Consider the following 24,464-nt stretch of genomic DNA (forward strand, 5'->3'; position numbering starts at 1 on the left):
TGAATAGTATTCTGTCTTCATGCGTCACATAGGCACTTTACATCCTGCCTCCTACAGGCAAACCAGACAAGTCCTATGTAAAATAAAGATCTACTGGGTTTCACTTGTTCTGCCTGAGCTTTCCTCATCTGATTCCAGCCCTGCAGTCTCCCACCACAGTTCTGGCTCCTCAGCTGCCATGGGGCTGTCACATGCTGTCTCCTTGGCTATCCTGGATCATGACCTAAATCATGTACATTCTTCTAACCCCTCTAACAAAGTGACCCCAATGCATAGGTCTCATGCGCTGAGCCTGAAAGCGAACAGTACATTTGGGGAACCTTGGATTTATTTCAAAATAGATGAAGTCCTTTTCCAAAAGAAACAGGAACATTAAAGCCTTTGTAATGGAAACAGTGAGACATGGGCTTCAGACTGATCAAGCTGAAGCAATCTTCAAGGCAATCTTTTGTCACAAATGAGCAATATTTTCACTCCCCACCCCTTAGCAGACCCCTGTGATATATTTTATTTCCTTTGCAACTGGCATCAACTCATTTTCCAAAGTCAAATACATCTACCTTCCTTGTTTCTCTCTCTTGGGACTCTTTGAAAGAGAAGGAAAACATCAAGACTAGACTGTGTTGTGGGATTTAACATGTCAGGAGAGAAACAACAAAGAACACAATTATAGGAATGATACATAATACAAAATAAACTGGGAAAAGGGTGAGACAAAGAAAAAGCGCAGCTGAATCATCTGAGCTATAGCTGCAGAGATCCCTGCATAAATCCCCCTATAATTTGCCCTATCACAATCACTTGGTTTAGGATTCTGCTGTACTCCATTTCACCACTGCCTATCACTCACACACATAAAACCAGTGCTGTTTTGAGCTACACTACTCCTTGATCATAAAAAGCCTTCCTTCCCCCAAACCCGTCTGCCTGCCAGCTCAAAAATCCCAGGTATATCCACCACAAGGTATCACCTCCTCACAGCACTTAGAGCTGCAAGTCGTGCCCAATCACCATTTATCCATCTCACTTCAGGCACCATTTTGTGAAGACGGACTCACTCCACCATGTCCTTTACTTATTAGACTACTAGGTAATTTGTCCTTTGCAGTAACATCCATTTTGTCTACCTGATTTCCTCTCTTCTTGGAATTTCATGAGGTCACATCGGTTCTATGTCACAGGAGAGTACACAAACTGGTACAAGGGGAAAAGTCACCATGGAAAGAATAAATGTCTTCATAAAAGGACACTATCACTGCCTGACATCTATTTACATTTCAGATGTCATCACACAAGGCTGTTGAAACTCAAGCCGTTTTGGACAGTAGCTCTCATTCTGTGTCACTGACATCTCCCTAATAGGGTGTGTTTGTGGCATTTCTCTGGGCTTCTTGCATCATTTGTACACCATTCTAAGTACAATCCTAAATGTAATCATTCTTCTGCTGTCCTTCAAAGCTCCTTTCTATCACTGGCCACCTTTCACATCCAGGGTTAAAGAAGCTCTCTCAAACTTCTGTTACCTTGAATTTTTCTGCTGCATCATAGGAGAAGAATCATATAGTAACTCAAGCAATGCTTTAAATATGCAGAAAAGAAGTAACACCTTTATAATGAAAAGGTGAGCCTTCTAGTGAGAGAGGTCACTTTCTAGTAGCAATGTGCAAAGAAATGCTAAAGCCTTATTATTACTCACAGCTATAGGGAGATCTCCTTCAGCTCAGTCGATGATTGTGTGGAACCAAAGGACCAGGACCACGAAGGCAATTTGTCTGAAAATAGGAAAAGGAGAGCAATCTTTTATTTAAGAGTATCATGTATTTGCAGTCGGCTGCAGTATTTTCTCCATCAAGACTCCATCTTTAAAACAAATGCAGAAAAAAAAATCTCCCTGTTACTTTCTTCTCTCTCAAATGCTCAGAAAGTTTTCCATCCAATTCATCTTTTTCATTTCAACTTTTCAAAATGTTTTATAGATCGCATGACTTGTTTTTCCAATTTTTATGAACTTTGTTCCAACCTGATGACTAATGGAAAAATCTTTTTATGGAAAAATTGTGAATGTGATGTACCAGATTCCATAACTCTTGGAAAAACTTTTGCATCAGATTATCTATAATACTCTCTCATACCTGTACTCATTGCTTTTTAAATTGTGATTATGATTACTGTGAATTTGTTTTGTAATAGACTAAATACACACTTTCCTTGCAATCTAAAATTTAAAGACTTAAATGCTTGCAGTAACGACCAAGTTCATTATTTGTTCCTTCCAAAGTTCTCATGACTAGATAAAATGCTGATTAGTTATCCTCTTGGTTTCCTCTACCTTTACTTTTCCCTGAAATGAAAGACCCTGTTTCTCTAGTACTTAAATCAGAAGGCAAGAAGTTAAGGTCTCCATCTTTTCCTCCACCAGCACTGTAAGAATCATTTTGTCACCTTGTATAAATTACTTGCTTCTGCAAGGATAACTCTTGTGATCTCTAGGGAAAGATAACATCACAAAGTCCACTAGTATCCCAAGATCAAACGTGTTTAAAGCACCCATGACAATCAAGTGCTCCCAGTCCTACACTACAGCCCTTATTCAGTAAGCACAGGCCACAGATTTCACTTGGACAGCTCAAGCTTAAAATCACAAAATTAGAGCCTAATGACTTTATTAATAATATTATTAATAATGAAGCATTTATATTCTCTGGCCATTTTCATTTCAAATCGGGATTTATGGTAACGTGAACAAAACCCCAAATAAATTGCATCTGAAGTTATCAATAGCTCACAGAAGCCCAGCTCTGTCAAAATGTGAGGAACTCAAAAGGTGCAGCCATAGCTCCTTAACCACTTGAATGCTGGCTGTATTTTTTATGACAATCCTGCATTAAACCTGTAAGTTGGGAGATACAGGACTAGGAAGAAGTATCGGTAGTGGTGTGATTTTTCCTTCTTTACTGACGACCTACATGTGGTGTTTTGCTTGAGGCATTAAATACATTGCAGAAATACATTTGAGTTGCCCCAGTATCTAGTGTTTCAACAGTAATATACTTCTCCTTCCTTATCTTTTCCCAATACAGGGTTCACAATGGTCTGTAGAAGCATACATTCATTATTCTTCAGCTAGCATTCTGCTTTCCTTTTTTTTCTTTTCTTCCTTTTTTTTTTTTTTTTTTTTTTTTTGTGGAAAACAGACCTACATAGAGTTGTGCAAATTACTTGGCTGGTCAATGACCACAACAGAACTCAATGGAGCTCTCTACTTTTCAGCACTTTGCTTTATCCATAAAGCTTACTTTGTTCTTAGCAATAGATTGCTTCTTTCAGCATACAAATGCTGTTCCTGCATCATCTACCACAAAAACAATTTTTAAATGTATGCATTTGGACTCTTTGAGTCCACCTTCTCACTGTTTCTCTCTTTTTTTTTTTTTTTTTCTGACTTGTCTGGAAATAAGATTTCTTTGCATTGAAGAAACTGAATAGGGAGCTGCACCTGTTAGCTCTGTGATACCTCAGGGCTCTCTAGTCAACCATCTGCTTCTCAAAAACTGTGTTATCTCTTGGGCAAATAAGAAGACAGTAAAGTTTGTTTTATCACCTTAATGCTGGACATGATCATTTATACTGTACTATAATGTACCAGGCCAGTCAGAAGTTTTACTAAGGAAGAAAATTCCAGGTAAAAGACAAAGAGGGGTAAGAAGAGGAGGGAAAAGAGTCATGGGGATGAACCAAGAGGAAATGAATGGGAATAGAACTAGCTTGCTTCCAACGAAAGTCAACTTGATATGCTCTACTTGGACCAAGTGACTTATTGCACATTTCTATAACATGCTTCTATATGGTTGCAGAAATAAAAACAAATTGGTAAAAACTCAACAGAATTTTTAAATAAAAAAGCTTGATCCAGCCATTTTAATATGACTTTTTGTCTTGAATTACTGCCTGAAACTCATCTCTTTCGATTGAATGAAGTCTCAGAGTGCCACCCAGGCTCTGCCTGTTTTTTCCAGGAAGAGAAGACCAATGCCTGATTCATACTTCCATTATATCACAATTGTGCTTTTGTTTGGCATCCTCTCATCTCTTGCAAGTCACTTGCAGATGGTCTAGAAGCCACAGAACAAGCTGTACTTCCTTTTGATGTCAGCCATCACCATCTTGTGGAAGCCTTCCAGTTTACTACACACAAGGTACAATGATCACTCTCCACAGATCTCTCTTCTGACTTTAAAAAACTTGTCATAGGATTCTGTACTTAGCTTTTCCTCGGCTATCAGGTTCCCATTATTATCAGGAATAAAGAAATAACTCGCACCGCTTTCATCTCACGAGGCACGATAAGTTCACAGCACCCAATTCAGGAAAAGGAACTGGGGATTTTGTGGATTGCTCAGTGCCTCGTGCAGATTGGTGGTCCAAAGGAAATACTTTGGAGAATACTATAATGCTGTTACGTAAGTTGGTGTTATGCCATCCCTCTGGATTTTGCTGTCAACCCTGATCACCCTGTCTCAAATAGGATGTAAAAGAAACAAAAAGGGTTCAGAGAGTAGAAAGACTCATTAAAGCCCCCAAGAGCTTTCCATATGCAAAAAGTTTAGAAAGCTTCAAACTGACAGAGAAAATGAAAAAGACTGAACATAGGAGAAGTGATATAAATGTAGCTGCACAGAGAAAATAAAATAAATCTGACCTCCCAAGAAAAGAGGGGACAGTCATTAAAACTAAAAAGCAGAACATTAAAACCAATAAAAGGATTATTATTTTTTTATCCACATACTATATAATTAACTTGCAGGACTCTGCACCCAAGACAGCGGAAGGGCCAAGATTTTATGAGGGTTTGAAAAAGGACTAATTATTGCCATACTAACAATAATAAAAACATAAGAATAATATAATTGTAGAAATAATTATTAGCAGTAGTCAATAAACAGAATATCCGCAATTATGGTACAATAAGGAATGAGGACTGAAAACTGACCGTGTTTAAAGACAAAAGCAAACTTCAATTTGATACCTATTAAGGAGAAACTACCCTTGTGGGAAAGGTTAAATCACTTACTCTTTACTGGAAACTCAGCAATTTTTTTTTTTTTTTTTTGAAGGACCTGATACTCGGTTCTGTGATGCTAATGGTGTAGCTTTCTAGAGTGGTGTCTGAAATGCATATTATGCTCTTCAGTCCAGTGTTCAACTTAAATGTCCCACACAATCGAGTTTGTACAACCAAAATCAGATCCTTGTAAAATCAAAGAACATTTCTGCTCTTCAGGGGTACGTGCTATTTTTATTTACTTGTGAAAAGTGAGATTATTTTGGCCATTTCTTTTAATGTACGTAATGAAGTGGGGGCAGAAAACAAGAAGAATATTTTGTAGATATAACAAAAAAAAATGCTAGTGATAGTGTTTCTTTATTTGTCAAGTAAGATGTGAAAAAGAATCAAATTTAAGGCAAAGCATTGTTAACAATCTACAGATCTCCATGCTCAAACAGACCTTTTTACTATTATAAAAAGAAGTTTACATGTGGGATAAACAAAAATCAGATTCTCATGAAGTTGTACCAGTTCACAGACAGCCAAATGAGCCTGCATTCTCATGGATTTCTGTCCACGCTGAGTCTCCAATGTATAATTTTGGTAAAATTGTGAGGTAGCCTCTCCCTCAGTGGGGTCATTAAAAGAGCCTTTCCCCTTTAAAGAGCTGCCTAGTTCCACAAAACATGTGGAAGCCTTGGTATCTTGGAGACTTTTACTCATCAAACTTGGCTGAACATGGCTAAATTAAAAAAAAAATAAAATAACAGAATTGGAGACAGGTAACACTAACTGCATCCAGGAGCAAAGAGTGGGTTCCCAGAAATCTCATTTCCTTGGGGAGACACACCTAGGGAAGATGTACAGATGCAGGCAGCCTCTGAGAGTTACTTAGAAAAACTTCTATCCCTGCAGAATCTCCCCAAGCATTCCTCCAGTGAAATCAGCCTGTAGCAAAATGCAAGCACATAAGGGCATATGTTTCTGCCCCACACTCAGCTGCTGTGGAGATGTTTAAGGTAGAGGAAAAAGCTGGAACCCATTTAAACTAAATAAAATCGGGCCGCATACTCTCTGCCAAAAGCTTGTTTTATTTCCTTGTACATCGGTATATCTTTGCTGACACAAAAGCATACACTACAACCTAGAAGACTATCTCCACTATTCCAACTTTTAGACGAAATAGAGCTGTGAAACCAAAATATCACTTCTTCAGAAACAGGAAAAAAACAAACAAACAAAAAAAAAACACAACGAGCACTCCCATAAACAATGGTCAATCTAAAGCTGCAGAAGAAATATATGCAGTAACACACATGCTTACCTGCACAAGCCTGTAACATCAGCCTTTGAGGGTTTTTTTTACATGTACTCTGTAACGATGCATTTTTTGAAAATGCTTCTAGTGCTCAGGAATGCCAAGAATTTAGGAAGAGAGCCACAGCTTAAGAGAGCAATTATTTGCCAGTAAATACTCAATTTGCTTGTCCTGTGATTTTTCTTCTCCTAACTCGCCCTCTCCATAATCCGTCTCTTGCTGCGTCACGAGCACAAGAAGTCTTTTCTTCATAACATAACACTTCAGTTAGCTATTTTGTTAGCATTAATTAAGAATTCCCTCTACTGGTCATTTTCTATACTCTTACAAATAGCACCTTGAGCCCCGGACATTAGAAAGCAGTGAGTCAGTGTGTGGGATTCAGCCACCGTTTATAAACACCTTCAACCACATTCACCCAGTTTACAATATTCAGGACATCTCAGCTGAATTACTGCTTTGTGTCCAGTTTGTATTCAGATGGGGGCCATATGTTCCTTCATGTATTAGAGCAGAGCTCATTAGCACTGCTGCAGTCAAGCCACAGCAAACATATTTTTTTTTTTCCTATCTTGCCTCCATTTTAACCTGATTAAAAACATTTTCTCCAGGGTAGATTTCTGGAAGAGAACTGCTCAAATCAAAAGTACTGCCAAAATGGATATGTGTAAATTTAAAATTACTTTTAAAATCAGTAGTTGCTTTTGCTGCAACAGAACTCGGTTGCTGTTTAGGATTAAACTACTTACTAAAAGCACTTTCTAAAAACACGGAAAAGCCTTCACAAAAATTGTTAAAGTAACCACAAGGGCTAAATATTCAGTGAGCAAAAAGACCTAGAAAAATTCAGTATTCGAGCTCTCTCTCAAGGATTTAGGCACATAACCTATTTTAAAGAGGGTATGCATCTGTGCAGGCAGCATCATACAACTAGATTAACACCTTGCAATAATGGGGAGAGTGGGTGTAGTTAGAAATCTGGATGTGCAAATTGTATTTCCTAAGAAATTTTGTGTAGGCAAGTTCCATTCTGCTCAATCAACAGTAGGCAGAGAAATACTATATTTGGCAAAAATTAATAAAATACAGAAGGAGTGACTTGAATCACCCACATTAATTGCTAAATGAAAATCCAGGTTTTGAAATACAAAACAGGAACACCCTTACAGGGAGTAGAATTAAAAAGTGACCCACCTGGGATTGAACGATATGAGAAGGAATGCATTTAAATCCATTTTAGGATACAAGCAGGTCATCTTTCAAAGATAGTTTGGGTCTGGTTACTTCTTACGTGTGTGAAAACTACATTGTGGGCCAAAGACTGAACATTAACATCAGGTTGTGGACACTCTGGTGCATTTAGAAGTACGGCACGCATTTCGTATGATGCAGTGATAGGGCAGAAAAACAGATCTGTCACATTCACAGAGTGACAAAATGCTTTGGGTTGGAAGGGACCTTAAAGCCCACCCAGTCCCAACCCCCTGCCATGGGCAGGGACACCTCCCACCAGACCAGGTTGCCCAAAGCCCCATCCAGCCTGGTCTTGAACACCTCCAGGGATGGGGCAGCCACAGCTTCTCTGGGCAAAAAATTCGACTCAAACAGTAAAATGTATAATAAACAATAAACTGTGATAATAATTCCTCATATACAAATGTGCATTCTAAAATACCACATTCTCAGCACAAACAGAATCAGAGCTATCAAACATCCCTAATATAATGCACTTATTTTGTGTCTAAGCTATATATCAGCTGCTAAAAAGCAACAAGTGGATAATGTGCTCAATCAATCCAGACATCTTTGGGATTCTTGTGCGTATATATCTCATATGCTCAAATTGATTATTGCATGTTAGAAATGATTTAACCTTCCTCCCCAAACCCACCTGTTCACCCGTAACAGAAAGAGATCTATAAAACCACCTCCTGCACGCAAGACACCATCCAAGAAAAGTGAAACAGAATGATGAAACAAGTGGCACAAGTGAAAAGTAAAACAAGCAAACAAAAAAACTACAATTACATTGCTCTGTTATTCCCTAAACCTGACTTCCCTGTGAAAACAGGACACAAAATACACCTGAAGGTTAATATACCTAGCATATAGGTGCCCTCAAAAATCAGGACAACTTCAAAATGCCCACGTAGCTCCTGTCACATCACTGTGGACACAAGCAACACAGTTTTCACTGCTTTTAATGAGAGAGAGAAAGAACCTTGCAACTGAGACCGTGTTTTCAGAAAGGGTCAGCTCCTCCATAAGTCTTTAAAAGCAGTGGACCTGCACTCCAAAGGGAAAGTCTTTGAAAATATACTCAACTTTGGATGAACACAGTCACATCCTAATTGCATGCAAGATAAACTAATGGTTTTCCCCTAGGCTTTGACTTAAACTGACATAAACAAAGCAGTCCAGAATTAGATCTGACTATTGTCTAGTATATGTTATGTATAATTTAAAGAGAGAGCAGAGAAGAGATCAGTCTTAGGAGGTACTTTCAGGTCTTTCTTTTTTTTTTTTTTCAGTATTTATATGAGAATCTGAAAATGAAACTTTAAATCAACTTTAAACAAAATGAAAGTACATTAAAGAAAATGAAAGTGACAAGCAGAATTCTGTTGTTAAGGCTTGCAACCAAAAAAATAAACAGCACGAACAAAAATAAATTTGATTTTTATAAACAACTGTAAGCAACCAGACTACGTTGCAATATTCCACAATAAATAATTCTTTCTGAAAAAAAGGGGATAAGGGCTTCCTAATTTTTGTTGTCTTAAGGCACGTATTTTCACGTTAACACACTCATTTGTCTTTGCAGAGCCGAGCTTCTGAAAGAAGAGCTGACACACTTAATAGGAACAACTGGGTTAAATGGGAATTTACTGGATCAAGTCAGAACATAACAAATTCTTACTTATCCGGTGTAATTAATGTAAAATTATACTCTTCTCAACAGGGACTGCACGGTAAAAGGGATATCTGGTTTGCTTAGGAGGTGCCCCCATTAGCTGGCTTTTTTTTTTTTTTTTTTTTTTTTTTTTTTTTTTTTTAACATGCTCAAAGCAATCAGCCAGTAGAGCCAGACACTGTCCTCAGGTAACCTCGCGTAGCTGCCTTGAGTGCAAAACACTGTCACTTCTCAGACTTCGCACACTGTGATCGGCTTCCTTCCTTCACAGCCGTCCCCCAGGGGAGGACAGAAGTGCAGCCGGCCCTCTCCTCGCTCGCGTGGCACCGGCACCGTGCGGCTGCAGGGCTGCCGGCAGCCCCGCAAATCTGTGTGCACTTTTTGGGGAGAAACCCTTCCAAATTCAATTGACAGAAACACGGATACGTGGTCACTGTCACTTTTTAACTTCCCCTTTGGATTATTTTTTTTTCTCCCTGCTAGAAGCTCCTACTTGCTCTCGGTTTCAAAGCTTTTTTATTATTATTTCCACCAGCCAGCCAGACTTTCTGCGGCGATGTCCAGAAAGAAAAATCTCTTAACGTGTCTTGGTGCTTTCTGGGGGACCACAGCAGCTCACAGGACTAACGTCCCCATCCCATCTCCCCACAGAAGGGACCCTCAGCACTATCCACGCCACGTGTCACCACTACGGCACTATCCCTGAGCAGTTTCAGCTGCTACAGCAGAGGAAAGCAGAACTCGGAATAGTAACTTTAGAAGAACATCTTAACTTGGAGAAAGAGAAACATATCCTGCAAATTACACCCATGTTTAGGTACACTAAGTGGGTAACAAATGATTTAAGTGCTCCAGGAGGGTTAAAATTCAGCTGCTGAATGCTATGCCTTTATCCAGTAAATCCCTACCTAAATCCACAGACCGGCTTCTGATCAGAAAACCCTAAGGCAAATCTGAGATACTTCTACCTGAATCCCTGCCACCAACACCGAATTTACAAAGGTGTGCCTCTGATCCAGACCCGACCCAAGGAGCGATGTCTTTGGGAAGGCTGAACAGTGGCTTGGTAAGCAGCACATGTCCCTTAGGTCAGCCTGCACGGGCTGTTACCAAGTGGAAAAGGGATTTTGGGCCCCGGTGAAGAGGCTGCATCCATTAATTGGCTGGCTACAAGGAGCTTGCATGTGCTCGACTGTTTTTGTTGGGGTTTCCCACCTACCTCTGTTGAAAGTTGCCGGAGAAAAGCTGGCTGGCTGTTTGGCAGAAGATTCTCCCTGATGGGATTTTAACCAACAGTCCAGGTGCCCAGTAGACATCACTGATGCACAGTTCCAGCTCTGCTTTTTTTTTTTTTTATATAGTTTTATTTTTTACTTATTTATTTAAAGTTTTATCCATCTTCATTACAGCATGCAGTGCACTTATTTTCAGCTCAGGTTTAAAAACTCACCAGGAGAAAAACCGTAATACCTTATCCTATCAGACTAATAACACAGAGCTTACATGCCCTTTAAATCAGAATTGCTTCCCCCCAGCCAACGGTGGATAAAATTGTTCTAGACTGCAGCAGATGGAACTGGAAACCTTTCCTTCCTGTTTATATCTGGGGCACATATGATCAGCCTATGCGGATAAGGCTTCAGCAAAACATTTCCAAGAGAAGTGTATCAGGAACGCGAGCATTTGCAGATAATAAATCACAGAAAAATGCACCATTAGAGCTCTGGAAACAGCCTTTTTCACCCTGCAAAGGGGATCAAAAGCTCCAAAGTACTAAGCCAGGCTGGGCAACTTCAGTCTCTACATCCCTCAAGCATGAGAGGAGCACACAAATCTTTTGTATGTCAACAGCCAGGGCAACAGCGGAGGGAGAAGCAGAGGTTTCCCGAAGCAGCTGCTGACAAGGTGCGCTCAGGAAGGAGCACAGAGGCCCTATGTGATCGCCTTAGAGTAAGGAAGGTTTCCTGGTAGATCTCCAGGACTAGGCACTGCGAGAAAAGACTCCCCACTCAGGCCACGGACTGGGAACCTGACCAACACATGCATTTTCTAGTGCTCGTTATCAGTTTCGGAGAGCAGGTTTATCTTCAAAGGACCTAATGCAGCAGGGAAAGAGCATCCCCTGCCCTTTGCAGCCGGGGAACACAGGCACAGATATATTGAGTTTTCCAAGGTTACAGAGCCGGAGACGAGGAAAAGAACCCAGATTTCTCTTGGTCTGCTGATCAGAGCCTTAAAAACACCAAACAATCCTCCCTCCAGCTTCAAGGCCACAGTTTGACGCTTAGTACTTTCGGAGGGCATAATCTGGGCACAAGTGAGGACGTGCAAGACAGGGGAAAAAAAAAAAACCTTGTTTGATCTTCACGGGAAACCCTAGCCCTGAAGTAACCTTGAGGTAACGAATAATGAAAAACATGATTTCTACTTGCAAGTTTAACACATGAGGTTTGGCGGTCATCAAAGTGGTTTTGACTCTAAAGTGAGAACTGGTGTTTTTACACTATACTTTCAGCACAGTGGTTTTAAAATCTCTGTAAAGATGGATACAAGCAGTTTGTTTACTAGGTTAGGAATTAAAGAGTGAAAAAAAAAATAAATTTTAAACTCTCCTTGGCTTAATTACTCTTAACATTTATTCACTTAATCAGAAGAAAGAAAAAATCAGCTTGACTTTTTTGACAGCAAAGACAAACCAACCGGAAAATTCACCTCCTACAAGAAATGTTGAAAGGCAAAACTCTGGATAGCAACATGTTAATAAAATGCTTTCAAATACAGACACAACTCGATTGTAATGAAATCTTATATTCTCTTTGACCTGCCACCTCTGCATTCAGCTTCTCCCCTCCAGAAGACAGGGAAGAGTCTTAGATTCAAGTATCGTTTTTCACCTCCTTACCCAGAGGAAGGGGCACTGCACAGGACACAGATATGCAAAATCAGGTGCCTGTGAATTTACTTTGCAAACTATCTGCTTACACAAAAATTTAAAAAAAAAAAAAAAAAAAAGGAAGACGCTACAGTAAGGTCAGAAAATATGACTATTTCTTCAACATTATTTGTTTCCTTGCTTAATTAATGTTGCTAAGACAGATGAATACTCTTAAATTCATTTCAAAAATAGAGAATACCGGGGGCCACTGATAGTTGTTTTTTTTCAAAGTTTGCAACAAGTCAGCAGCGACGCTGGGAATGGACCACTGCTGCCAGGCTCTCATTTTGTGTCTCTGTCTCTGCTCCGGGGCCCCAGATCTTCCCCAGCTCCTGGGAAATAGTGACTTTTATATCTAGAGATCAAAGGGGCAGCATTTATTCTCTGAGGACATGAAGTCCTAATACCAGCTAAGACTAAATGCTCTTAAATTGTTCACTGTAGGGAACTTGGAAAAGAGACTTTGTTTTGCACCATTTATAGTGTTCTGCAATCAAAAAATTTCAGAGACTGCAGGAAGATACATACTTACATTTAGGTTTGAGATGACTGTTCCAGGCCTCACCCTAACATAATATTTCATAGGCAAATAATAAAATGGATAGAGATGGTCTTTCATAACAAGCTTCCAATTTTATTTGGTTCTATTTAATCACGTATTTTGCTGAGGCCAACTGCATTCTCTCTGGTTGCTTAGACAGTGGGTTTCATGCATTCTTGCATATATTTGAACTTTTGATCATTTTCCAAAAATTCACTGCTAGTATCCTAGGCAGCCATCACTGGGTAGTGATATGGGTCATTCTAGTTCAGAATAAAAAGGAGATGAGTGTGACTGATCCTTTTTCTCAAGGCCAAATCTCATAACAAATCATCTGGAAAACTGCCAGTGACTTCAATGAGACCAGAAATTGTCCCTACTGTTATCTAAAAAAACTTCATCTTCCTTATGAGAAAAGGAGGGTGCAAATTCTCTAGCCAGACTAGCTTCATTCTCCTATAGACTAGGAGCAGGAGAATCAGATGAAAGAGCAAAGAAAGGGATAGAAGTCTTTACTGCTGGCTGTACATTGTTGCTCATTGAATTCCAAAGCAGATGTAGGGAAAGCAGCATCGCCTCAGTTCATTGCAAACAGGATTGCATCAGTTCTTTCCGAGCAAAAGTGGAAATCCTACCTTTTTTCTTTTTTTTAAGAGCTATTTAGAACACTTTTAATTTATTAAATTATATAATACAGGCCTGTTCCTGTCTTAATCCTTTGGACTTAGCTCCCAGCAGAGGGTGAATGGAAGAAAATGAAGCTGGAATATAAACTACTTATGAAGTGCCTTTTGCCAAAAAAATAAAAGGACAAAGGGAAAAAAAAAAAAAAAAACGTTTTTGTTGTTTGTTTTTAATTTCATGCTTTGGAAAAAATATCAGCACACCTATATGTGTGTGCATGCACATATGTCAGAGTTACTGGAATAACAAGAAAGAAAGTGAGCTGATCTTTAAAAAAAAGCCAGGAATCTGGGACTTGAATTCTCTGACTTCAATAGTGTTGCAAGGACTTGGAATGTGACAGATACTGGCATATTGTGTCCTGCTGTGAATGAGTGCTTGACTCTGAAGCTTTATAGCATCTCTGTTCCTAAACAGCAAAACGCACTACTCACGAGGCACATCTGAAGACTTAGGATTTGATGTGCTATTCTTGACCTCTCCCTTTCCAGTGTGCAGTGCTTACCCTGTCAACTGCCTGGCCTGTTATTGACCTTTAATTTCACAATAGGCTCATGTTGACAAATCACTTCGAAATGAGATCAACATAGATACGTAACTCATGGTATGATACAAACAGAGAGGAGTTTTCAAAAGCTGGTGAGCACAGGAAAACAAGCAGCAGTCATTATGTATAAGGGGAGTTACACGTTCAGCTGTTTGCATGCTGGGCTGACATCTTCAAGTATGGTATTATATTGCTAAAGCACCTTTTTTTTCCTGAAAGCCTATAACATTATTTTTTTTTTTCTTTTGTTGATCTAGTCCTATATCGTCTCTCAGTTCTGCTAGGCAGCCGCCTCGAAGACGGAGGCAGGTATATAAGCAGGACACAATACTGAACCACCAGGGGGTAATGGGATTTTTGGTTATTCCAAACACCACCAGCCTTCCTTATCACCACAAACCTCTTATAGGAACACAAAGAGAACATATAGGAAGTCAATTTCAGGGTGAATTACATGATAATCAATTTATGTGCCAGAGGAAAAAAAAATATGGAAGGTGGAGGGAGTTTGAGATGCCTGCCCACAAAGAAGGAATTTCAGTCTTGAGCTTCATACCCCATGAGCAACCCCTCTAGCAAAGTTATCTTGTTTCACTGTTCTTTATGTTACGGGGTAAACACTTAAAGTGATAAGTTAACCACAGAATGTTTGTATTAAACATGGGCCTCCTGCTCCCTAGTTTCTATAATTTACAACAAAGAGTTTATTAAACACAACTCTTTCTGTCTGACATTCAAATCCATCTCTGCAACACACTCTCCTCTGGATTTGCGCCACAGAATGAAATGCTATGGAAAAACAAAATAAACCAAAACCCTGCTGTGGAAACAGGACAAATCTAGTTTCACATCCCCTGCAGAGAGAGAAACAAGACGGAAGTAAAAAGCACCAAATGGAGCTCATAAAGCTTCACTCTGATCTCAGCCTCCACATTCTGGCAGAAAGCACCACCTAAGAGATGTGCTCTGCTTCAAGTGACAACAGCCTCTGATTACAGCATGAGCGCAAAAAAAATATATTGTCTGTGAACAATTATCCCGAACAAACTCTGAATAAGAGAAATCTGACGGCAGAATAAGGGGAAATGTGGTGGGAGGTAGGGCCGATCGCCCCCCTCCCTCGCCAAGGCCTTATCTCACACACCAGCCATCTGTAGTAGCTGTGCCTGCTACTACAGCTTGTGGGCTCCGCAGAGCCTCCTCTCCACAGCCTGCCTGCCTTTCACTGCACCCGTCAGAAGCCTTCTCCACCACAGGAGGGAAGCTGGTGTAGTTTGGGAACAAAACCGATCCCTTTTATCACAGGTACACGCTTGTGCTCCTCGTAACACTCCACATAGCGGCACATAAGCAGAAAGGAGCCCATCCCAACCCACAGATGCCACGGGGAGTTAATGGAACTAATGTTCATTAACTCTCTTGATAAATCTCCAAAGAAAAATTACGTATTTGTTACTCACTGCCCACAACAGGAACAGATTCTGGACATTTTGAACCTAACATGACAGAGAAAGATGCACACCTCTCACTACTCACAAGTTACTATTCCTTAGTTACACCTTTGAAGGCAACCAACAACCCAGAGAGAAAAGGACGGTGGACCTGAGGCAGGGATTCTTTGGGGGAGGATTATTACTTTTACATTACAGGCACGTAAATATGTACTTAAGTGTACACACCCTCGTGTATTTAGGTACATATATAAATGGATGGTAAAGGAAAGAAAAAGCAAACAACTAGATACAGAGAGACCACCATGGGATCGACCAAGCTGTCGTCTTACCAGCAAAACTGCTCTTAAATTTAGGTAGGAAACAGCTCTTCTGCAAGAACACTTTACCCAAACAGGGGAGACCCTTTAACACCTTTAAGCACCAGGGGAGATCCTTTAACACCTTTATTGCTGAAAGCCCTCCCACGATGCCTAGGAGATCATGTCCACTTCTGGACTTTTGAGCTTGGCTCCTTGGTGTACTTGGCACTCCGTGTATATTCCTCGTTGGGCTTTTACAGGAATATCATCTCTGAATCCCGTGTCAGAGGATTGTCTCCATTTTAGATTACAGTCCTCTATTTGACTAAAAAGACAGCATTCCACTGTGATTTTTTTTTTGTGTTGTTAATTAATTCATTTGAGACTATTCCTTAAATTTTCTTTTTAATGCGTTTTTGTGTGTGGGTATTATTAATCACTTCTAAAGTTGCTTGCAACTGTCAGGGATTAAAAAGTCTTTGCTAACGTACATATATAAATCTGTTTACATTATGCGTGTTTATGCACGTGTGTGTGTGCACGTATACATTAAAAAACAAAGCAAAACAAAAAAACCTTCCAACTGCATCTTTCTCCCTCCTCCCTTCTCCATTCTGAGCAGGTTCCCGCTATCAACTGCTGGAGTGTGCTCACTCTACACCTAGAGCTATAATTATTTTGCTTTAATTTTACAAAACCTTTTGTTCCATTCCCACGAGCCCACCTGATCCTTATATTACACTTGCTCTATTAAAACACTCATGCAGAACAAAGCACAGTTGTACTGATTCATAAGTAACTCGCCCCCCAACCCCCTTCTCTCTTTCTTTCTACTAGGCTCATACCTCTGACTGTAGTTTCATGACACTGTCCGTGATGCCAGTCCATGTTCCCATTTTTGCCTTGTTTTCTTTTAAACCTTTTTTTTTTTTTCCCCAAATGTTCTTAGGGTCAAATTACACTATTGTTTGCTGTTGTTTTGTGTGTGTGTGTGTGTTTTTTTTTTTTTTTTGTTTTTTTGTTTTGTTTTTTTTTAATTGCTGTCATTCGCAGTCATTATTTTATATTATGCTCTTTGGCATGACAACAGATATAGTGCATAGGGTGTTATGGAATTTATTTGTTGTAATCAGACTCTAGGATTTATTTTTTTTTAAATGATTCATACAATACAGGCACTAAAGCTAGCCCAAGATGTTGCTGAGGCAAGGAGAAGACCATTTTTAGCCCAGCCTTTGACATCAGCATCCCCTATCTACAGGAAAAGGGCACAGAAGCTTAGGTTGTGCTATTACCTGAGCAGGGCCTGCATGAGCCACCACACTTTACAGAAGACAAAACACACTGACAACACTTGCAACAGGATCTTCAGAGGCATTGGACATTTCAGATTTAGGAAAAAACCACAACAACACACACAACAAAACACCTTCTCATAAATTATTGCTGAAAAACTGAAGGACAAAGCCCAGCTCATCAATAAAGATGGGAACAATAGAAGGGCTTTTCTGTCTATTTGTCCTGTACGACAACAACTTTGAGCTGAGACAGCCTTTATTTTCCGGCTTATAAAGCACCAGGCATGTTGTTAGGACTAAGGAACAGGTAAATAGTAATCAGCCAGAACAGTGAGGAGTGGATGCTTATGAAGGAAACAGTAGCAAAAGGGAAATAAAATTGAGTTCTCAGCAGCCATCTTCTCAAGATGAGGAGCAAGACATTTTGCAGCGCCCTATGGCACAAAGCTGGTGGGTGACTACTGGAAAACAGACCAAGTGAAGGTGTAAGAGGAGGCAAGAAGAGGAAGGGAAATGGCACGTGCGTTTTCTTTTTCCTGTGACACGTGTAACAATGGTGAATGCTAATGATTTACGGCAATGAAAGAGAATAACAGGGAAGAAGGGGAACGTGGCAAGGCACAGAACAAACACGGCTGTAAAGGGTGCAAATGAAAGTTGCAATTTCCCAAAGAATAACCGTTCTGCACATTTTATGTAGCATGTCAAATCTATCAGATTTTCTCTTATTAAATCATCATTCTACAGCAACAATCATTCTCTCAATCAATCCCCCGTGTTGTTAACTCTTAGTAATGACTAACTTGGCAGGAACTGATGTTTACATATATTTTAAAGTCCTTAGCACTGCTCTGTATTTTTTTTGGATGGTAAATTTCCTTTACATTTTGTCTTTTGTTTTTTTAACCAGTTTTTAAAGGATGGATGCATTCAATTGGAAAATAAAGTTTTGTAACACACACACACACACACAGATTATGTTAGCTCAGGAAATTGGCAGTGGGATAAGAACAATACCATTCACCTCCTGATTGCTGATTCAAATCTAGCCCAAGTGAGATAGTCACAGAAGCTGTAAACCTCCCATGGTGGCTTTGTGATTTGAGATTATATTTTATGAATCTCAATCCACTTCAGGCCAAGAACCAGAATCGCAAATCCTCTGCCTCAATGAGCATTAACTGGCATCACTGCACACAGCGACACAGGAGATGCCAAACAAAAAAAAAAAAAAAAAAAAAAAAAACACCACCAAACTGGTCCTGGATACACAGATCCCACCTTATCCTGGGAACCGATCATTAAGAGACAGGGTTGGTGCATACAAATGTAGAGCATGAACAGGGAAATGTATATCTCCCTCTCTACCAAACAGAAAAAACAACTTCCCTGCAGTCACATCTGCTAAGTGCTGCAACATTTACCTGAAATATGAGCTCCAAGAGTTCAGGAGTCCTAACTTTCCCCCAAACCAGAAGGGGTCTGATGTTATGTCCCTGTATTATGACAGAGCCAAGAGACTAGGACAGTACAAGGAGAGTAAAGCCAAGGTTTTTTATCCCAGTTACTGAGGAGGATGCATTAAGCCTATGCACACTCCTTCCCCCCTTAAAATCAAAAGGGGCACAAACAGACTGACTGCAGACTTCAGTCATTCTTTGGTTTACTTCTCCTACCTAGATGGGAGGAACAATGAAGGCATTTAATTTCGCAGAAGAGTAATCCTGAGGAAGGCTGTGCTACACCTTTTACATTATTAGGGACACGACTGGTTAGATGGTGATTAGGAGAGCTATTGCGCTAAACAAAAATCCCATTGCAGCCAACAAAATAGTGATGTTGAGGCATATTTCCCATGGCTCCTTCTTTTAAGGAGCATGAATGGCTAGAATCCCTCAGGAATTACCTGCTCCACTTTCCTTCCTTAGATACATTCACTAACCTGAGGTGTGTGTGTGAGGGGGGGGGAGGTCTCAGGACCCAAGAGTAGATTTAAGTTTTTCTACCATCTGTGCTGAAGTGCAGCCAATGCAAATTCCACCTTCAGATCTGCACTCCAGTGCCTCCCTGTTATGTTTCATTTCACACTTGTGATCTTTATTCCTTAGAAACGGGAAAAATGCACAGTTGATGAGCCATGTTTGCATGCAACTCGAATTTGTTCCTTCAGTGGTTGCTGTTTGGACGTGCACTTGACTATTCAAAGTGAAAGTGAGATAAGAAATAGAGACACATTTTAAATGGACAGCTATACTTCATGCCACACAGGCATTTCCAGAAGCAAGTAGCTCTCTTCAAAGTTTTCAGAGGCATCGCTGAAAGCATTCACATACACAACAAGAAATAAGGTGGGAAGGTGAGATTTTCCTCTTCCTTGGCTATTTATTCATTTTTATTTCTTTCCCCTTTGTGCCAATGAAAAGGGGAGACACTAAAAATGAAAAATAAATATGGGTTTGATGGTCTTTGTCCCCTATAACATAATATTAAAAATGGGTAGTCCTCCAAATTTTAAAGGATAGCTATGCATACATAAACACACAACTTGTTTGTGCTTCCATTACAGAAGTTCCAGTAAAATGTATAGAATAATTATACACATAGCTAAATAAAGAGAACGAGTACAGTTAAATTCAGCTGATTAAGCAGAAGAAACACAAAAACAACAACCCATAAAACTATTAAGAGTTTGGGGGAAAAAGCACATCTTTTATATGAATTTAAACTTCAGATATGACAGAGAAAGATTATTTAATTTGGGAGATGTAAGGTTAATAATGTTGGTTCACTGGCAGAGAATTGAGATACTCACTGGCATCTTTCTAAACCTACAGAAGTTGCTCTAAGTATGTTTTGGGGAGTCTCCAGAGGGAGCCAACTTGCCAAGGGAACCTGCACGTCTGTGGAAGCACACATTACTCAAGATGATAAATTACACGATGGCTTAATCTAGCAAAGCAAGGAACCAGTACTTCAACATAATAGGTAGAGTTTCACTGGAAATAAAAAAAACTCACTCTCGGAAGGCCAAGCAGACATTTTCAGCTCTCATTCAGCACAAAGTTTTATGGTTACTAGCTACACTTCGAAAAACCTCTTGTGAACTTGCTGGGTGTTTTGGGGAGAGCTGATTACAGCAGGGATCAAGAAACTCAAAACCTAAGTATGCTTCAATCTGCCATGCCTCTTGCAAGGAAAAAGGCAGCACCAGCCAAGCGTAGACGCAGGAGCTCCACACAGGCCCACGCTGATCTGCTGTGCGCTGTGATGATGTGCTGTGCATTCACAGTCTGAAGAGCAAATCTGGACTCTCGTGAGTCTTCGCCTTTGTGGAAGCTCAGATCCTTTGAGCTCTTTTAGCTTATTTAATAACTAACACGCTGGCCTTGCGTGCACTGGTGACTCCGCCTATGCTGGAATCCCATCATTATTTTGTGTACCAAGTGACCCACCAGTTTTGAGAGGCTTTGCCAAGAATAAGAGGACACAGATGTTTACCATGACATTTGCATGACAAGGTGTTTATCTTGGATAATAGCATGGACAGTAACACAACAGTGAAAAAAACCTGTTCACGTATTTCCTATGAGAAAAGGTCTCAGATGAAGAAAGAGTACCCAAAAAGAAGATGCTAGTACACATACACCCTAGACTCAGCCTTGATATGATATCTGAATGTGGATCAGGATTTGTATTTTACAATTAGGTTCACATGTCCTAATTAGTTTCTCAAGCCACACAGAGAGCAGAGGAAGGTCACTTTAGACATATAAAAGGAGACAATAGTAAACTTTTGAAAAAACATTATAGAGAATAATTATGCTCTAGAGGATTTATTTATTTACTAATGTAAACAGTGCACACTGAGATAACATCTGGCAATGTTTATTACAATGAAACCCAATCAATACTTCTGTCTGCTACAATATCTGTCCACAAAGCAGTCATTCCTCCCGGCACTCACAATACTCAGCTATCTGTTAGAGTAGCCTTAGTCAGCAAAAAGGGAGGTGCTCACCTGAATTCTACTATTTGAAACCCAAAAGAACACAGAGAATCAGGTGTACCTGGACAGAAGAATGACAGAGGAAAGTCAGAAAGAGAGATACAGGTTGTAGCATTGAAAAAGCACACAAGTTATCCTTACAGCATTTCTAAAAGCAACAGATCCCAGGGTTGGGTTTTGGTTTTTTGGTGTCTCTAGAGGTTTACACTTTGGGCCTTCTATTACTTTTGCTAGTAAGCTAACATGCCTTCTGTTGCATTTTAGAGATGCATCTAAAAATCAGAAAATTGGACTTCTCATTTCCTTCTGAAGTCAGAATTTAGAAAAAATGCTGAACTTTCCCACAGAATTGAAAAGACAGAAATGAATCCATCAGAATTTCCACGTAAGCCCTTCCATGCTTTCATATTTGCATTATTGCATGTCCCTATAGAAAGGCTAGCAGCATTCCGTATGACTAATTAATATTCACTAGGCATAAGCTTAGTACTTACTGAACCTTCACCTTTCCTAAACCTGTGCATCTTCCAGTCTAACAAATAGATTGGCATGTAATGTCATGCATTACTACAACATATGGGTGATGAACTTAAGCAAAAAAGAAAACAAAGCCACACAATATACACACGCAAAACCAATATTCTGATTTTCCCTCTTCACATTTTTAATTGATATGGCTTTACTTTTCTTGAAACTGTCTTTTCCAAATAAAAATGATATGCCTGATTAATGTGAATATACAAAAAGTAAATGTACATTTGCCCCTCTTTAATTTCACATTTTGCTGGCTCACTGTTCAAGCTATTTCTATTTGTACAGGGCCTGAAGGTAAAACACAACCTTCTCTGCTACACCAAGTCCTCAGGCAAGAGCTCTGTTCAGAAGTTATTGTGGTGATATGTTACCTTTTTCCCATAAAAAACATCCCTCTGACAAGATAATTGGGATTGTAGTTATGAAGTGGAGAGCGAGGGGACACAATTCCTTTCCCTGTCTACAGGTAGAGATCTACAGGGCAGCAAAGAGCCCATTTTAACTCAGCCTAGTAAACTGAGCAGTGACAGCCAGTAAGTGTGGCCATCACAGAGGAAGCTGTTATATGTTATCTATATGTTGTATATAGCAAAATCCCCGTAATTTGTATTAGGTAAGATTTGTGTTAGAATTTTTGGGTTAGGTTCTTACAATTTCTCCCTCTCTGTCTAACTGAGGTCTTACCATAACCTCAAGGAAGTGGCCTTTAGAAACAAGCCATGGAGGAAATATAGCATTAGAGAGAGATTAGCAAACTGGAGAATAACACAGAAATACTCCCAAGCACTGATACCAGCAAAAATCCCACCAAAATAAAGGTAGGACCTACTTAAAAGGTAATGGTACCATCTACCTTTTCTGTCAACTCAGCCTCATGAATTAGTGTTAGACTTGCAAATAAAGCTAGCTCAAATGTTCTGTGGAAGTGTGAAGACTGGGATTTCAGTTGTGCAGAATGAGCTCCGTTAATTTTTCTAAGTTTAAACAAAGCCAGGCCAAACACACGCTCAGTTTTGAAAGCTCAGCATCGAAAACGATCAGCCCGGGAGTCTCCATTTGCAGATCAGCGCTGCAGAGGAGCAGAAAAGCCAAACTGAGGCATGGACTGGGGATTTTACACCTGGTTTTCAGCACAGCCCCTGTCTCACAGAGGACCAGTTTGTCTGAACTGGGCATGGAATTTGCTGGTTCCTCCTTGGCTCCACGGAAGAAAGATCGGTTCTGTTAGCTAATATTAAATTGGGGCTAGATAAGATAGGAGAATAATTTCTAACCAATATAGTCTTATGAACTTTCACAAAAGAACTCCAGACAACCTAAAATGAGGAGATTAAAAGTGAAATAAACCTTAATTTGACCATTGCTGGGCTAAAACATGCCTGACAACTTCTACATCATTATAAAAAAAAAAAGTTTAATCATGTTATTTCAAAAAAAGCAACAATAAAACCACCTCCTACTAAACAGAGCATCACATGTTTATTTTTCTATTGTAAACTGTTTTTCTCTACATCACCTAAGGAATTTCCTCCATTTCCTCCTTTACCTTGAGGCTGATAACACGTCAGACAGAAGAGTCAGCACCTGCCCCTCATCCAGGCGGCACTGCTGGAGAGGTGGGAACTGATGCACATGTGCAATGCAGCAGGCATCCCATAACCTACCCTGCAGACCCAGGCAGCTCAAGCACATGTATTTGCAACACAACCTGGCTCCACTGAAAGGAACGTGGAAAAGTCCCACTGACTTTATCGAGGCCAAGATTCCTCTCCACCTGTGAGACGAGCAATCAGAAAATGGCTGTACTCAATAACGAAACTGTAAACAGAGTTCTGGTGGCAATTGCAGGTGACATCCTGTTTGCCTAACCTCTCAGTGTGCTACAAAGAAAACTTGCTTTGTCACACAGCTTACCTGCTGCCCAGAACTTCATTCCCCTGTTGCTCTCTCTAGAAAGCAGTAGAAGGAAGTTACAGGCAAAATCCTATCCCATTCAGACATGGGGATGAAGTAGTAGGAGCCGTAGAAGTGAGTGAGCCTCAGTGTTTTACAAGATAGATTTCTGTGACTCCTACCATCTCATCATGGAGAGATCGTGAGAAAAAGTCCATTACCCTTGCTAGACTTCCACCAGTGCCTCCAAGAGTAATCACGACGCAGCTCTAAGAATTAGTTCAGCATTAGGTAAGGAATTTCTGTTCTGCTATCCAGTATATTTCTTTTTACAAGATTTCCTAGGTATAAGGAGCCTTAAAGAATAACTACTGTATGGTAAAGATACATTCTAAACATTATGACAGAGAGAGCGTACAAGATTTTCAGAAAGTAAATGCTTTTAAATGTAATTAAATCACAATAATGATAATCACATAGCTGTGCCCTTGACAGTCTGACAATGCGGGGACATCAGAAATGTTTTCCACCATCGTAAGGCATGGGAAATATATGCCGATGTCACACAGCTGAAAGGATAGGGGGATCTAAAAACGTGTTTTAGCAGCTGGTAATTTCATAAAGAGTAGAGTTTACCTGACACACCTGGATTTCTCTGGGACACTAATGGCTGCAGCCGGACAGGATCCATTCTGTGTTTCAGTGTAATTGCTGGTAAGAAATCCTGCCTGTGAAAGAATCATCGAACCTTTAGCCCCTAGAGCTTCCCTTTGGCTTCCTCCAGGCAGCACTCCACCCAGCGAGATTCTTACCTTTGCCCTCAGTACTTGCCAAATAGCGGATAAAGACCCTACCTCTGGGCTTTGAATTCCCCTCAGAGTCAAGCACCTGAACATTACTGCATTTAGTTTGAAAGCCCCTGTGATAAATTTGGACATTGTAGTGAAGGGACCTTTCACCATCCATTTCCTCATCTCTGCAACAGGCTAAGGTT

General features: G+C 40.0%; 1 protein-coding gene across 45 annotated transcripts in view; it reads right to left on the reverse strand.

The window, feature by feature from the left end:
• Positions 1 to 24,464, reverse strand: part of ZBTB20 (zinc finger and BTB domain containing 20) — a 526,186-nt gene that overhangs the window by 308,636 nt on the left and 193,086 nt on the right. For 35 of the 45 annotated variants that reach the window (XM_068697248.1, XM_068697214.1, XM_068697255.1 and 32 more), the window contains one exon: positions 1,697 to 1,772. The exons of 4 other annotated variants lie outside the window; for them this stretch is intronic. The gene's annotated coding sequence lies outside the window, so the exon portion shown is untranslated. Of the gene's footprint in view, positions 1 to 1,696; positions 1,773 to 6,371; positions 6,752 to 21,055; positions 21,105 to 24,464 lie in introns of those variants that run through there. 6 more of the 45 variants (XM_068697447.1, XM_068697278.1, XM_068697344.1 and 3 more) reach the window with 2 other exon arrangements.

The sequence above is a fragment of the Anas acuta genome, chromosome 1 (assembly GCF_963932015.1).
Source record: "Anas acuta chromosome 1, bAnaAcu1.1, whole genome shotgun sequence".
NCBI lineage: Eukaryota > Metazoa > Chordata > Aves > Anseriformes > Anatidae > Anas > Anas acuta.